Consider the following 18,187-nt stretch of genomic DNA (forward strand, 5'->3'; position numbering starts at 1 on the left):
AGAAAAATTAGTTAAAGAAATATTCGCCATAAGGAGAGGTTAAAATCATAAACAAAATAAATTATTATGAATCACCGATGATCATTCCGAGATAAATTATATTATGAAGAGAAGTGACCTTGATTCTGGTTATATTAGTCACCATTTGCTTAAGTCACCACCTGTGTTAAGTCATCATAGTCATCATCTACGTTAGTCAGTTATAGGCCCATCTCACATGACTGACTGACCATCGATGTTCTTTCCGCGCGAGGGTGTTAGTTTTCAATGCGTCTTATTATTTACGCTGGTGGATGTAAGTCCTCCTACCCTCACTGACGCAGCTATGGTCAATTTGGTGTTATTCTTCTAATCTGTCTCAAGTTTATCACTCCTGTCTATTGCCATCCCAACTGTCTGTTCGTCTGCACGGTGTTTGAATGAAGGCCCGTCTGTACTAATGTAAACCAGTCAGTCAGCTGTCTGTATGAATCTGTCTATTTTTGTCAACCTCCTGTCTGTTTCACTATCCATAATTATCACCCTGTGTCTATTGTAGTCATTTTCTCCATGCATTCCTGTTATTATCTTTTTATCTCTTCTCCTTTTCTAATGTACAGTCACCCACAGAAATAAGTATATACTGTAGCTGTAAGGTCGTCTGGTAACGTTGAAACTGTGCATCCAGACGCATGATGAAACTCAGCTCCCCACCACCTGTTATCTCTAAGTATTTTCTGTTTCCCCCTTCTTTATTCTTCTATTTACTCATCTCCCTTCCTTTACTAATCCAAACATTATTAAAAAAAAGTAGGCTAAGAAAAAAAGTGGGGGGAATAGGAGGGAGCCGTACGATAACTGCAATCATGGGCTAACAGCGTCCAGCGAATGAGGGTGCGCCAAGTCCATAGACTTAAATCGTTTTCCAGCATAATATAATGGTTAATTAATGCCTTCCTAAAGAAACCTTCGACATGGGACCAGGTTTGTTCCACTCTACGAATTTTTTGCGATTTTCCACCAAGTTTGAAGAAAAACGATTGTGCCGTTTCATCTGCCCAGAACAGACACACACACAGACACACGGCTATTCCTATAGTATATGAGATAATCATGGTCGTGGTTGTTATAATCATGGTCATAGTTCTTATAATCATGGTCATGGTTGTTATAATCATGATCGTGGTTATTATAATCATGGTCGTGGGTGTTATAATCATGGTCGTGGGTATTATAATTATCGTCATGGTTGTTATAATCATAGTCGTGGTTGTTATAATAATGGTCGTGGTTGTTATAATAATGGTCGTGGTTATTATAATCATGGTCGTGGGTGTTATAATCATGGTCGTGGGTATTATAATTATCGTCATGGTTGTTATAATCATAGTCGTGGTTGTTATAATAATGGTCGTGGTTATGATCATGGTCGTGGTTATTATAATCATGGTCGTGGGTGTTATAATCATGGTCGTGGGTATTATAATTATCGTCATGGTTGTTATAATCATAGTCGTGGTTGTTATAATAATGGTCGTGGTTATTATAATCATGGTCGTGGGTGTTATAATCATGGTCGTGGGTATTATAATTATCGTCATGGTTGTTATAATCATAGTCGTGGTTGTTATAATAATGGTCGTGGTTATAATAATGGTCGTGGTTATGATCATGGTCGTAGTTGTTATAATCATGGTCGTGGGTGTTATAATCATAATCGTGGTTATTATAATCATGGTCGTGGTTATTATAATCATGGGCGTGGTTGCTATAATCTTGGTCGCGGTTGTTATAATCATGGTCGTGGTTGTTATAATCATAGTCGTGGTTGTTCTATTAATGGTGGTGGTTGTTATAATCATGGTCGAGGTTGTTATTATCATGGTTGAGGTTGTTATAATCATGGTCGTGGTTGTTATAATCATGTCGTGGTCGTGATACTTACAGTATCTAATATACTATAAGAAGGAATAGAATAAACGTTAGAATAAATAATTAAAGAAATATTCGTCATAAGGAGAGGTTAAAATCATAAAAAAAAAAATATTATGAATCACCGATGATCATTCCGAGATAAATTATATTATGAAGAGAAGTGACCTTGATTCTGGTTATATTAGTCACCATCTGCTTAAGTCATCTCCTGTGTTAAGCAGTGCCGGATTTAGACCTGTGGAGGCCCATGGGCAGCCTCTTTGTAGAGGCCCCCCTCATTATAACTACCCAAGAGGGTGGGGTGGCGAGTGAAGCGAGTCTTAATATCTGGGAGTTCCGGGGGGCGGTTTAAGCCCCCCGGGAAAATTTTGAAATTTGAACACTTCTTTGGAGAATTTTGATGCCATGTGCAGTTATATTGAGGGAATTTGAACTTTGAGAAATTTTTAATTAACTGTATATTTATTGATAGTGTACAAATTCCCAACACACACACACACAAAAGTGAGACATGACTGGAGTCATTCATGTGGTTTCAAGTCGACCAGCCCTGATATAGCTACTACCGCACATGTAGAGGCCCCAGATTGTGGAGGCCCCTGGGCAGCTGCCCACTTTGCCCACTCCTGAATCCGGCCCTGGTAGGGTGTGAGGAGAACACCGGTCAGCAAAAATTGTGCAAACCAGCTCTAGGCACCAGCCTTCATAATAAACAAACTTAAAATAATCCAACACAATGTTGTAGCATGGATCCCACAGAGAGCAAGCGAACTATATAACACATACAGTAACATAGAGCCAGATATTATCCTCATAAATTCGCATGGTAAGAAAAACTCAGAAAAATTACAAATATTTAACAGCCCACGTCTACCAAAAAAAACAGCTAAGACACGCAACATGATGGAATTGTCATAGCCATCAAACGGAACACACAACACAAGATACACGACTCATTTCAAGAAAACGTTCTGGCTATCGAAATTAACTGCCCAATAGGATCTATTATAATAGGCATCTGTTACCTCCCTCTGAGAAGACCCATATTCCCACTAACAGACATGCTCAAACTGATGAGAAGAAATATACCATCATATTTTCTGGGTGACCTAAATGCACGACACCGCGTCTCGGGGCACCAGGATAACAACGCCGTAGGGCAGATTTTAAACACATTATTGAGTCACGGCGACTCAATACGCTTTGGCCCGGAATTCCCCACATACATCAGAGCAGGTCAAATCGGACATCCAGACAAAGTACTAACAAACCAGCATCACCATCTTAACCTGCAAATGGAACCCGGCCCAATAACCACCAGTGACCATCTCCCTATCGTAGCCACACTCTCCACGTCGCCAATACAGATCCCTGCCAGGATGAGATACAGCTACAGCCGGTCCAACTGGGAGGAATTCCAAAAGGAATTAAACAATCACCAAATAACCCAACTAAACAACAAATACACTTCCCAAATAGACAACACACTAGAAATATGGTACGAAAACGTGAGCCAAGCAATGGAACACCACATACACAAGACCACTCACCGTACATTACCACACCCTCAATACTCACATCAATCAAGAATTCTACAGACACAATTCAGTAATTTATTAAAATTAATCATAGAACAATGATGGACGCCAGAATACAGAAAACCATATAACACCATACACGAACAACTAAGAAACATGTCCAAAGAAGCATACGTGAATAACTGGGAGAAACTAATAACAGACACAGAAGCAATTTACCACAACCCGAAAGAATTTTGGCGGAAAATTAAACACCTAATGGGAATCTCCAGCAACGAATCAAACTACATTATAAACAGCAACCAAATTAAATTAATCGAACCCAAAGAACAAGAACCTGAATTCAGGAAATATTGGAGCAAAATATTTCAAATATGCCAGGAAGACAACCTGAATTTCTGTATGAACACCGAGCGACAAGTAACCAATCACATGACACACACAACCCACATCTAGCAACCAAGTCCCAACATGGACAGAAAACACTCATGACGATTTTTCCACACTGATCAAACCAATCACCACGGAGGAAATACACAAAGCAATAAACAGTTTCAAGCACAAGGCCCCGGGCATCAGTAAAATAAACAAACCCATACTTCAGCATCTACCAGACAACATGATAATCCAACTCAGAAACATTTTTAATGCATCACTCGCCTCTGGTTACTTCCCAAGGAAATTTAAAACAGCAAGCCTCAGACTTATACCGAAACAAGGTAAATCCCACACTCAAGTATCAAATTACACACCAATTTCTCTTCTAGAAACACCGGGAAAAGCCCTGAAAAAAAAAATACACCTCGAACTTGAAGATAAATACAACCACAGGCAGCATGGATTTAGAAAACACAGAGAAACCCATACAGCCTTAGCCCTAATTTACGAAAACATAGCAAACGCAATGCACAACAGAGATCAATGTAACGTTGCATTAAGGGACGTAGCAAAATCATTCGACAAAGTCTGGCACTTAGGGCTCAAATACAAAATTACCAACCAAGAACTTCCCAACAACTTCACTCCTTTTCTTTGTAACTTCTTTGACGACAGAGAGGCTAAAATAATCTTTGGTAACCACATAGGCCCAAGCATCAAGTTACAGAGCGGAGTACCACAGGGAAGTAACCTCTCGCCAACACTCTACACAATATACACGGCGGACATGCCACCTCCTACAAACGGAGAATACATAGCTTATGCTGATGAAGTCACCCAAATCATCCGACATCCAGGCAAGGGCAAACAGGTGATGGCACGAAAAACAGCCCACGCCATCGAGCAAATTAACGAATATGAAAAAAAATGGAAAATAGAAACCAATATACAGAAACTAAAGTTCATACACATTGCCAAAATAAACCCAGTACCAATCACAGTCAACAATGTCCCTAAACAATACTCCAACGAAGGCAAAATTCTGGGACTCACAATAACAAGAACAGGCATACCAAATCAAACGCAAAACGCTTGTCCAATTATAACTCACAAAACTGAGAAGATTTAGCAAAATGGACACCAAAAGACAACTACACCTCTTCACTTGAGAGAGCAAGAAGGGGGAAAAGCGGATCGGGTCGTATTGCGTCTCTGTAACAAAGCGTGTTCGTCATTCGGGCCTTCGTTGTTGAGCAGCAGAAATTGGACAGTGATTACATAAGATCATCAAGATCGTCTTAGTGATGTGAAAGTGTAAATCGATGTAGGATTTTTTAATGTTAGGCGCGATTGTATTTTTTAAAACTTAATCTCCACCGAGTTGGAGGTGCAGCCCAGGTCAGGAGGCCTACAACCACAAAATCATTGCCATATGACAAAGCTTTTATTTTTTTTACGGAGTTGTGGTCACGGCTGTGATAAAGGCCAACCAGGGAGTGTAGTACTGTTCCTTTAGTTAAATCAGTTCATAGTGTCATCAGTGACCACGGAAGAGGTTGTAAATAACTTAAAGTGAATACAAATTGGCAGGTAAGCTGGTGGGGCACCACTGCCAGCTGAAACCAAGTTGTGTTATAGGAGCCACAGAGGTTTTAAATTTTATTTTGTTTGTGTGCTTTCTCATGGACTGAAACTGTGCCTACAATACACCATTCACAGGGAGATACAGTGTACACAGTGATAGCACAAAGAGATATAGTCGTTGATGAGAACGGGAAAAGAAAGTATAAGGAAATACTAGTTAAAATAAAAAATAAATAAAATCAACAAGCTTGGCTATCCTTAAAGGCATTCTATTACCGCCCTGTAGTGGACGTCTCCCCTACAACTGCTTACAACTGCGTAGCGACAGCCACTACCTGTTACCGCATTCCGACGCGCTGGCGTCTCCTAGCAACCAAGAGAGAGCTGATGCCAGATGGTACGGTTGCTTAGCAACGAAACTACTCACCGGCAACTTTCTGGGTTTTCCCAACATGATTCATAGAGGACTGGCGGCTGCTGCTGGGTATATAAGCTCTGTCTCTCCATTGAGATTCATTCTGCCCATCTTCCTGAACAAGCAACACCTCCTCCAGCAAGCTCCACACTGTTAACATTTATTCAACCAGGAGGCCAGCAACAGGCAACATCTTCTCTAACGAAGCTCCTGCACATCTACCTCCTTCAACACGCTACTCACCGAACGTCTTCTACTAAGCAGCTCCCCACCACACGGCATCTCCAGCACCAGACTGTCTATCATATAACTTATATATTATACAAGAAAACCACATTAGAGTTTCCTTCCATCCTGAGTGCTAGACAACATTAATATCTCGATACCCCTACAGCCCCAAAGAAAGTCTTATTTTATTTTTCTGTGTTTCTAAAGGACTGAGTGTGTGTATAAAATCCGTTATTCATAGCAAAATGCAGTGTACATAGAGATACTCTCCCCTACAACTACAACCGCCGTTTGTCACTGACCAGCCGATCCCTTGTCGAGTTTCCCAGCCATAGCCAAAGCCTTGTGGTCACACAGAGCGGGGTCGGCTACCAGCGACGTCTACCTCCTCTTATATAAGCTCTCAACCTCGCCGTGACAGTAGGGTGTGTCAATTTAGGGGGTGAACTGGCTAAATTGAAAATCGAGTAATTTGGTAGCAATTTATTGTAGTCTTTAAGCATGCAAAACAATATTCTGGCATAAATTTTTTTTTATAATAAGTCCTACCTACATCAAATGGATTTTTAAATGTACATATTTGTGAATTTATAACATAACCAGCGTTTGCACACATGTTACTGTTTCAAGTTTCAAATTATTATATTTTATTATCCGTAGTCTATTTGAAAGTAACCAATGCCTTCATACTCTCTTTGCTTTGGTTTCTTGTCATCAGTAGTCTGCTTGCTATTTGTGCTTTGATGTAACCTTCTCGCCTCTCGTGGCTGTAAACATGGCCCGCTGCTTCTGTGACCATTTTCACACATCTCTCCACACTTTGAGTGTGGGAAGGCCACTTCGGCACCTGCATTGGAGTCTCTTTAAGGTTTCTCAATTCTTGGCTAGTTAGACTTGTTGTCAATGGTGGCTCTAAGACTTCCAAACTCAAGTCAACCAATTCTGACAATTTGGTGGCATTGACGTTTATTGGGGGAACTTTTCTTGAATGAAACGAACAGTCTCCCAACTGGTCGTCATCTATTAGCGTTCCTCTAATCTTTAGAATGACTTCTACAGCCTCGGTTCGGAGATTGGTACATTGACTGCAAAGCATTGCTTGCAAAACTGCTTCTGATCGAGCATACTAAGCGGACCTTCTTGCCACAGGTAACACGATGTCCCTCACTACCTTCCTCTGTGTTCTTACTAGCTGCAATTGAAACAAAAGGTGATTGGGCCCATCCACCCACATAGGATTAAGTTTCACACTAAACCACTGGGGAAGATAAACTCCAATAATAAATTCAACAATTAACCTCAAATTCTTCAGCACTTTGCCCTTCAATTCGTGTTTGGAAATCCAAATCCTGCAGAAACGAAGAGCTGTAGTTAACCAACGGCTGTGACTGACAGGTCCAATCTCCAAGAGAGCCAATGACTGAGGCACTTCTCCTGATCTTATTGCTTGGGCAATACGATAAGCATAGGATTGATCTGTGCTGAGATCTTTGATGACTCCTTCAGACAACGCCGGAAGGGGAGGGCCAACTTCGACCTTTGGAAAGGTTGTATTTATTTCTAGTTGTGTTGCTTCATCCAGCATGATGCCAAGGGGACCTGACCACTTGTTGTTGCTCTTTGTAGGACCATCAAGTTCCTGGATGAGATGACGAAGAGGTAGCTCGCCTGTATGTAAATCACATACAATCCAAACAAGTCTTCTTCCTAGTTTTTTCTCTAAATGCGTCATTACACCCCCCTGCCATCCGGTGTTCACTGCAGTTGAATCTCCACCAACAGCCTGCAGTGAACTGCCAAGTCCTCTCTCCTGAACCCAACATAAAATATGATCAGCAATGACCTCTGCATGTTTCTTCCCTTCTACTTCAGTTTCGGGAGCAAAGTGAAACAAAAACCGACCACCAGGCTCAGAACAGACAGAGTAGTGTTCTTCTTTGATGAGACCTGGAAACTTTCTGTTCACTCCCTCTACTTCTAGCAAAACTTTTGTGTCATCTATTCTTCCATCAAACAAAAGACAGGAGAGCCCTCCCTCGCTTAAATCTTTTTCATGCTGATCAGATATTTCCTTCATTATTTTTTCTTGTGCTCTTCTAATTTTATTATGATCTATCACCAAAGATACATCCTCTCGGCTGATGAGGCCTGCATCTATCCAAGCGGCAGTTGCAATTTCTGCAGCCTCACGAAGTCCAGCATGGTGGCGAATACTAGCTAAAGCAATGTTTGAAATATTTCTTGTGTTGTATTTCATTTTCTTTGGTAAAGGTTCAGATGGCTCTTTGGAACTATCATCTGATGTTGCTTCCTGTTCATCAGAAGAACTATCAAAGAAGTGATAAACATCTTGACACAGCTCTTCCTCTCTTTGGATGGCTTCTTCACTCTTCATTTTCTTCTTTTGTTCCCTCTCTCGGATTTGTTCTCTCTTCTTGGCATTAGCAATCTGCTTCTTTGTTTCTGAATAATCTATTGAACCCATTTGCATACTTCCTTGGCCTTCTGCCTTTGTCCTCTGTGCCTTTATAAATTCAAGCTCTAAAACAGGGATCTTCTTTTCACGAGGACAACCACAATCAATGTGGGAATTATTTTCTCTCTTACCTGAGTGAGAACAGTTGGATTCAGAACATAATTGTATGGAGCACTTGCAGGTCAAAATGTCAAACAGAGTATCAAGTGTGTGCAGAAATTCATTTTTCCTGGCCAAGTTTCCTTTACCAAGTGATGTTTCAACTGCTTTGTGCCATAATTTCGTTAGTTTTAGCTCAATAGTTCGACACTGATTAATCACAGGTGGTTTGAATAGTGCATTAGCTTTTGTCCATTGATGCAGAAGAGGGACTATCATGTCATTTATGAGTTCTTTATCTGTATAGTTCCTTCTGTCCTTTGCATTTTTTTCTCGAAGGAGTAACCCTAATCTTAGCATGTCTCTCACTGTTGGAAGTTCTGATACAGGAAGCTCCTTCCCTTTACCAACTAGCAGGCTCAAGTGGGTTGACAACTGACTTCTTGTCTTCAATTTTGACATCTTCACACTATCTGACAAATAGAAAAATATTTCAATGTTTCATAATTCAATTGTTGTTTCAAAAAATATCAATTTGTTTATCAAAAATGCTGTAACAGAAATAACATAATAATTTCTTAGAACATAATGTTTTATACAATGATATAAGTAACTGCGACAATCAATATGCCCTACTTACAATAATTAAAATGTAGAATTCGTCTGGTAGAGTAGGTGCAAGTGCAATGAGAGCAAACCACCGTCTATGATATCTAGAAGGAGAGTGAGCCGGGCGCCTTATCCTCACGCTTGGTACAAGTCAAAACAATAATTAAACTGTCCCACACGGAGAGCCTGTTCATGTTCATGTTCTGACATGCATATTGTACACAAGCTATAGAACCATAAAATACTCCATAATCCATATGCTTACATGAGATTAGTTAATATCAAGTGAATAATTCTAATCAAGTCTCATTAATTTGTTGAAATACTGATATTTGAAACTTTAAGGTATAATTGATGTAGGTGAGGGTTATTTCAATTCATTTTTGTTTGCTAATCTCAAGTTTAGACATAAAGAGGCACAATATTTTGACTACCAAATTTGATTTTTAACATGTTGACAAAATTGACACACCCTACCGTGACAGGCAGTCACAGTCAGTCAGGACACACCTCAGTCAGCAGACACACAGAGCGACGGGGACGACGGAGAACGAACAGACGCAACTGATTGACTAGTCCTTGGACCTCTCCCACCTTCCCACTTACCCTGGAAAACACACGCACCTGACTTCAATTCTCTACATCTGACAAATCTGTTGATTCGATCGACACATTGAGCCTCTCCTACAGTATCGGACCTCCCTTAGGAACCCCGAATGCCGCTGAGGGGCTTGGTGTGAAGAGAGAATCATCAGTGAGTTTTCAGACCTTTTTCTACCACTCTAATTCTTCTCTTCCGTGCCGTGAAAGGACCTATTCCCCTGTCAGTTGACGTACAGGGGAGTATTCGTCTGGAAACGCCCTCTGTCCCCACTCCTCGCTTGAGCGTGTTAGTGTGAAGGGTGGAGGGTCAGCACAGCCTGCCGATTCACCTGGGGACCTCTGTGATAGTGCAGGGTCTCCCCTACGTGAGGGGCGCAGGAAATCAGGGACATTGTTAGGGGAGATCTCCAAAAATAAAAATAGTAAACATGCCCTCAATAAAAATTAGAGTGGACCGCACCATCCAACTATGCTCAGACCTCGCCTCACTCATCTTCCAGCTGACCTTGATTTTTCAAATCCGTTCCTTCATCAATGATGATATCATCAAAATATTTGTACAGACTGACGAAGACGCCGACCAGTTCCACTCCCCAGCAGTGAGCAAAAAATTAAAAGATAATAGCTTAACGGTCCTCAGCTCAACTGAGTACCGTGCAAAATGCACCCTCATATGCAGGAAAGTCATCCCTCCTATCCTTGACAACCCTAACCTACTGATGCAATTCAACTCCCACAACACCAACCAAATGACATCAGCAGACGGGATGGGAACTCTTCCCATGCTAAAAATCACCACAGCAACACAAACAGATGCCATCAAATTAAAATCAAACGGCATTAAAATCGGCAACAACATCATCCCCTCACGAGACATTGAGTTTCAACACTACATCCAAGTTCACCAATGTTATAATTGTTACCAATTCGGACACAACACTAACCGGTGCAATAACACACAAACTTGCTCAAAGTGTGCCAATAAAGGCCACTCCCACCGAAACTGCACTGCCACTGAAACAAAATGCTGCAATTGTAAAGGCCCACACTGCCATCAGCAACAAATGTAAAATCAGACTCGACAACAGCACAACACCACTCCCTCCCAGCCGACCCTCACCTCCCACAGCACCTCCCACAGCACCACCTCCACCTCCCCACCACTCACTCCCTACACCCACGACCCACCCCACCCGCACTTGCTGGACCAACAACCTGACCGCCCCCCCACCTTCCCCCGACACTGACGCTAAAATCACTACCATCATACATTTGGCACACACCCTAAGCAACGGAAACAGGTCACTTTTTCTGAAACTAGCACTTGAAGGTTTGAAGGCCAACGGCCTCCCTACCATACACATTCCTGATTCCTTCAGAACCGGACCCGACCTCACCTTCCCCACTGCTCCCATCTCCGACCGGACCTTCACCACCCCCAACCCCCAGACCATCATGATCCCTCCAGCCTCCAGAGAAACCACTACAATCCCCCTTCCCCCCTCCACTTCCGCCACTTCTGCCATGCCCACACCTGACTTATCTCACCATCTATTACCTCACCCTCCATCATGCCCCTCCCACCCTCCAGAGTAATCAGTCCAAAACCTCCCGGCCCCTCCACCTCGACCTTGCCTACACCTGACTTCTCCCACACGACTACCATGAACTCCCGGACCACAAACACCCAAACCAAACCCAATCCTCCCCTAACACCTCAGACTCCCAAAAATAAAATGGCAGCCCATCCCCCCACAGAACTAGTAGCAAAGACACCTAGACCAAAGAGGAAGAACACCTCTCCCCTTTCCCCCTATACAGATAAGAACATAGAGCACAGAATGGAAACTGCAGCAGGCCCCTGTTAGCCCCATACTGGGCAGTCCGTTTACACCCAACCCCTGTGCTCATATGAGCATCCAACCTATGTTTGAAGCAATTCAGCGTATTCGAGTTAATGATGATATTTGGTGCTTGTTCCCATTTATCCACTACTCTGTTTCTAAACCAGTGTTTACTATTTTCACGCCTAAATCTAAATTGTCTAATTTAAAACCATTATTCTGAGTTCGCTCCTGGTTGGATAGTTTGAGTACCTTTGTAATGTCCCCTTTGTTTAGCCCTGCCTTCCACTTATACACCTCTATCAGGTCGCCCCTCGCTCTACGTCTCTCAAGGTAGTGCAAATTAAGATGCTTTAACCTGTCTCTATACTCAAGGTTCCTAATGCCCGGGATTAGTCTTGTCATTCTCCTCTGAATTCTTTCCAAGGATTCTATATCCATTCTGTAATACGGTGACCAGAACTGAACTGCGTAATCCAGGTGTGGTCTCACAAGAGCAAGATACAGGTTTAGGATGACCTCGCTAGTCTTGTAACTAACACTCCTTTGTATGAACTGAAGTACTTTATTAGCCTTGATACTGACAAAAACACGCATTGTTTACTTGGCTTAGAGTTCCCTGCACTTATCATTACTCTAAATCTCTCTACGCAGTCGGATTTCTGCTCTATATCGTTGTTCATCTGGTATCTGTGGTTTCCCTGTTTACATCTCTATACTGAGTACTTTACATTTGTGACGTTAAGATTTCATCTGCCATTTTTCAGACCAATCGAAAAATTTGTTTAGATCTTCCTGTAGTTTTGCCGAGTCCTCGTCAGATTTGATAACACGTCCTATTTTAGTGTCATCAGCAAATTTACTTATGTTGCTGTCTTTGCCGATATCTATGTCGTTTATGTATATAATAAATAATAATGGTCCAAGTACTGAGCCTTGGGGAACTCCACTTGTGACGTTGCTCCAATGGGACTTAGTGCCGTTAATGCTCACTAGCTGTTTCCTGTCCTGTAACCACGCCCTAATCCATTTAAGGATGTCACCTTTGATGCCATGAGCTTCTACCTTTCTAATTAGTCTTTCGTGGGGACTCTGTCGAAGGCTTTGCTAAAGTCGAGATATACCACATCATAATTGTGCCCCTCGTCCACGATTCGAAAACTGATGAAAAGAATGTTAATAGATTAGTTAGGCAAGAACGTCCGCTTGTGAAGCCATGCTGGGAATCATTGATCAATCGGTGCTTCTCCAGGTGATTTCGAATAGAGTTTGAAATGATTGCTTCCAGTAATTGCCTACTATTGATGTTAGACTGATTGGGCGGAGTTAGAGGATAGTGATCTATCCCCCTTCTTGAAAATCGGTGTTACATTCGCTATCCCTCCAGGATTCTGGTACTACACCTGTTTTGGGACATGTTAAACAACTTTGCTAAGGGCATACTAAGCTCTTCCTTACATTCCTTTAATACTCTGGCAAATATCTCATCGGGACCAGGTGACTTATTAGGCTTTAGTTTGTCTATTTGCTTACTAACATCGTTACTAGTCACTACTCTCTCCTTAATTTGTTTTCTTCACTATCTCTGAATAGAGTCGGTGCCTCGGGTATCATGTTTAAATTTTCGGTGGTGAAAACTGTTGAAAAATATTTATTCAAATTATTGCTCATTTCTCCGTCGTTATCAGTGAGCTCGCCGGTATCTGACCGTATTGGTCCAATCTTTTCTCGTGTTTTAGTTTGATACATTTGGTAGAATCCTTTGGGGTTTGTCTTCGCCTCCCTTGCTATCCTTACCTCATTATTCCTCTTTGCTTTCCTTATCTCGGTTTTAACCCTACTCGCCAATACCCTATAATAATCCCGGAGGTGAATTTCGCCACGATTTATCCTTCTACCTGTAGCCTTCCTTTGGCCAATGATGTTCTTTAAATAATTATTTATCCATTTAGGGTCATTGTTGTCTGATCTGAGTTTTTTGTATGTTATGTTCTGCCTTTGTGCATTAAGTAACTCACTATTTAAATTGTTGTGGAACTCGGCAATCTCAGATCTCGTTATCAGGTCGGTGTCATCTGTCAGGTTCATGGCCAAGCGCGACACCCCCTCTCTCAGCTGCCTCTTTAAACTGTCAAAGTTTGCCCTTCTGAAATCTGGTACTTTAGTGGAATTTTCCTTACATCTGCCCTGAAAATCTAACTGGAATCGAATTTCTTTGTGATCGCTGTTTGCAAGTTCGTTCCCTACCTCGACATTGCTAATGAGGTTTTCTCTGTTCGACAGAACTAAATCCAGTATATTATTACCCCGTGTGGGTTCGGTTATATGTTGACTTAGGAAACAGTCCTGGATCATCTCGAGAAAATCCTCTGATTCTGAGTTACCCGTAAGGTCAGTCCAATCTATTTGGCCAAGGTTAAAGTCGCCTACTATACAGACTTTGTTGTGTATGGAAGCCCTGTGCATTTCATCCCAGATAAGTCTCTCATTGACGCTATCAAGATTGGGGGGTCTATATATTACTCCTGTGAATAATTTTTCCCGACCGTCGCTTAATTCTATCCAAATTGTTTCTGTATTCCTCTCAGTTTTTATTTCCTTATTTATTTCACACTTCAGATTATCCCTAACATAGATTGCTACTCCGCCTCCTTTCCTGGTCTGCCTATCGGTATGGAACAATTTGTAACCTGCAATTTGGTATTCGACTGGTAATTCACGTGTTTCTAGGTTGATCCATGTTTCAGTGAATGCAATTATATCGGATTTTTCGGTACATACCAAGGCCCTAATATCATCCATTTTGTTTCTCTTACTTCTACTGTTCGCGAAGTATACATTTAAGTTAGTCGTGTTCTGAGTCCTCCCCTTACCGCGTTTGGTTTTAAACTCCCTGTCTAATTTAGTTTTGTCATCATTCCTAACACTATTTCCCTGTAATCTTTCGCCTTGTTTACCCGCTCCCACTGCAGTCTCCTCCACCCCCGTGCCCATATGTTCTCTTAGCAGTTTAAAGACTTCGATATCTTTTGAACTGCCCCCTCTAGAGCCCCAGCAAAAGAATTATACAATACACTCATCCAACTAAATCTATAATCAAAGTAAATCTATTCGGCACTACCCCAAAGGAAACAGGAAACAACCCCGACACGAACCTAGCACACTCCCCTCATCCTCCCGACTCCCCCACACACAGTCACGCAACCGCCCATCCCTCACCTACATATACCACACTCAGACCACGCTCACATTCACTCGACAATTTAGATCTCATCCCTGCACCCCAGAATTTCAATCTCATATAAGTAACCGAGAACAAATTATACAACATGATCTCCATTATGCAATTCAACTGTAGAGCATATCACTCAAACAGACACGCCATCTCTCTCCTCCTACAAGAACACAACCCAGACATCCTCCTCCTCAACTCAACATACACAAACACCAAAATCAAGCACTTCGGCTACACAAGCAGACAATCAGATCCTCCATGAAACACGAATTCATCACCAACTTTGCCTTCAAACACTTCATGGCCGCCAAGATCGACACTCAACACTGACAGATAATCATCTGCACAACATACTCAAGACCAAACACGCTTATCCCCTTCACAGACCTAAACTCCATCTTTAACAACACACACCTACCTGTAATATTAATGGCCGACCTCAATGCACACCACACCGCATTCCAACACAACCGCACCGACCCCCATGGCCAACAACTACACACTCTGGTCACTCACAAAAACCTTCACCACATTGGACCTTTCTTCCCCACATTCTACGCTGCTCACGGCAAAGGCACACCAGACATCGTCATCACCAACACCCCTGCCCTCCAATTCCAACACTACATCACTCCCGGCCCCCTATCAGGCTCAGACCACATTCCCATCACTCTTCACCTCTCCAACAATCCCATCCTCCTCCCAACAACCACACCTCAATACCAGTATCAACACGCAGATTGGAATGCCTTCTAAACCACACTCTCTGAACAACAATACACACTCAACCTCGAACACCAACCCACAAGGAAGATTGAGGAAACCTGGAGACACCTTTTCAACACTATCACCGCCATAGCAGATACCCACATTCCTAAACACCGGTTCAAGAGAAAATACTCCTTCACACCCTCCATAAGAACTCGACGCCTACTTCACTGCTACAGGTCACGATTCGAACTAAACAAACTTAACCTAGCACCAGTTTACGCAGACATCTCCACACTAAAAACACACATCATCCACAGCCTCCGACAAGACCATAAGGTTCACTGGGCAAAACTCGTAGAGGCTGCCCAGGAACACAGAACACATAACCCCCGAGAATTTTGGCAAAGGATCGCCAAGCTGAGAGGAACAGCAAAACCCCCCTTTGATCACCTACTAGTAAATGGTAGGAAAATCAATGAGCCAGCTGACGTAGCACAAACACTAAAACAACACTGGGAACACATTTTCCACCCACACCCCCCCACACAACAAAGGCACATCTTAAACCACATAAACAACATCACCACACACATGCAAACACTTCACGACAGAACAACTCCTGACAACACAATAGATACCTCCACACTTACACGGAACCACATCCTCACTGCTCCTTTCACTCCAACAGAAGTCAAACAAGCACTAGACAGAATCAAAAAGAAAACACCAGGCGACAGCAATATAGGTCAAGCAATCCTGAAGCACCTGCCCCCAGAAACAGTCACAGCCATTACATACCTCTACAACACCCAACTGGCTACAGGATACTTCCCAAAACTCTTTAAGACAGCCACAGCCATCATGATACCTAAACCAAACAAAAACCCAACAGATCCACAAAACTACAGACCGATCAGCATACTAGAAGTCTTAGGCAAAACTTTTGAAAGACTATACAACACCCGCCTCAGATACCACCTTGAAGATGAACAACTACTGTCCTACAAGCAGTTCGGCTTCAGAGCACACCACTCAACTCAAGACGCACTCAATATAATGACAAACTACCTCCACATGAACAAAGGTGCATACAAGACAGCACTCATTACAAAAGACGTACAAAAAGCCTTCGACACAGTTTGGCACGATGGATTAAAGTATAAGATATGCACCAATTTTAACCTCCCTCAAAAATCACAACAATTACTATGCAACTTCCTAACAGACAGAAAAATGAGGATAAAATTCACACCTGCCTACTCTGACCACTTCACACTGCAAGCAGGAGTCCCACAAGGATCAGTCCTGTCCCCAACACTATACATTCTTTACACAAACGACTTACCCGACCCCTTACACATCGACTCTCTGACAATACAGTACGCCGACGATGTAACCCAACTAGTCAGACACATCACTAGCCTTGATCACCTAACAGATAAAGCACACAGGGAGCTAGAACAAGTTACACAATGGGAACTCCAATGGCGAATACAAACCAACCCGAACAAAGCACAAATCACCTACTTCGGCACCAAAAGACGCCAACCACGTCACATTTACCCAAACCCCTACATCGCCTACCCTTCACCCATAACTATCAAACGAACAAACACAATCCTAGGACTCACATTCAACGACACCCTCACCATGACACTACACACCAAAACGAAGGGTTCGATCGCAAACAAAGCACTCGGGAATATATACAGATTCAGAACCGCATCAATCAAAACCAAAACACACCTATTCAAAGCCCTCATACGTCCACTATTGACTTATGCACCTAACACACTCCAGCTAGCAGCACCATCACACGCCAAGAAACTTCAAGTCATACAAAACAAAGCACTAAGATTCATCCATAACACACACGGGTCATCCTTCATCCCAAATAGACATCTACATGAACTCAGCTCCGTCCCCCCACTTAACATCTACTGGAGACAACTAGGAGACGAACAAATAGAATCACTCCTCATTACTAACCCTCAATGGCAGGATTATTTCGACAATATCATACTCCCACGCAGATTCAGAAACAGAAATCCCTCCATACTAAACAGACCAAACACTCCCCTCCCACCTCCCTTATATTAATAACTTCCCTATAACCACACCCAACAACTCCCCCCAAATTAAACCTAACCTCTCCTCAACCCACACCCAACGATTCCCGCCTAACCTAACCCAATCAACCTAACCTAACCTAACTTAACCCTAACCTAACCTCTCCTCAACCCACACCCAATGATTCCCACCCAACCTAACCCAATCAGCCTAACCTAACCTTACCTGACTTACCCAACCTCCCTCCTCCCCCCCCCCTCACTCTAAACCCCACGCCCCCAAACTCACACTCAAAGACCACTCCGACGTAAAAAAACACTAACCCTCATTCTGCACTAACTCCCCTAAAAAGAATGAAAAAAACCCTAACAATCCCCCCAAAATAAAAACCTAACATACCCAGCCGTTACTAGCAATCCCACACAAAATAAGAATAACCATTCTACCATTAACTAACCACACCCTATCACTCCTCCCAAAACA

The sequence above is a fragment of the Homarus americanus genome, unplaced genomic scaffold (genome assembly GCF_018991925.1).
Source record: "Homarus americanus isolate GMGI-L3 unplaced genomic scaffold, GMGI_Hamer_2.0 scaffold34921, whole genome shotgun sequence".
Lineage (NCBI taxonomy): Eukaryota > Metazoa > Arthropoda > Malacostraca > Decapoda > Nephropidae > Homarus > Homarus americanus.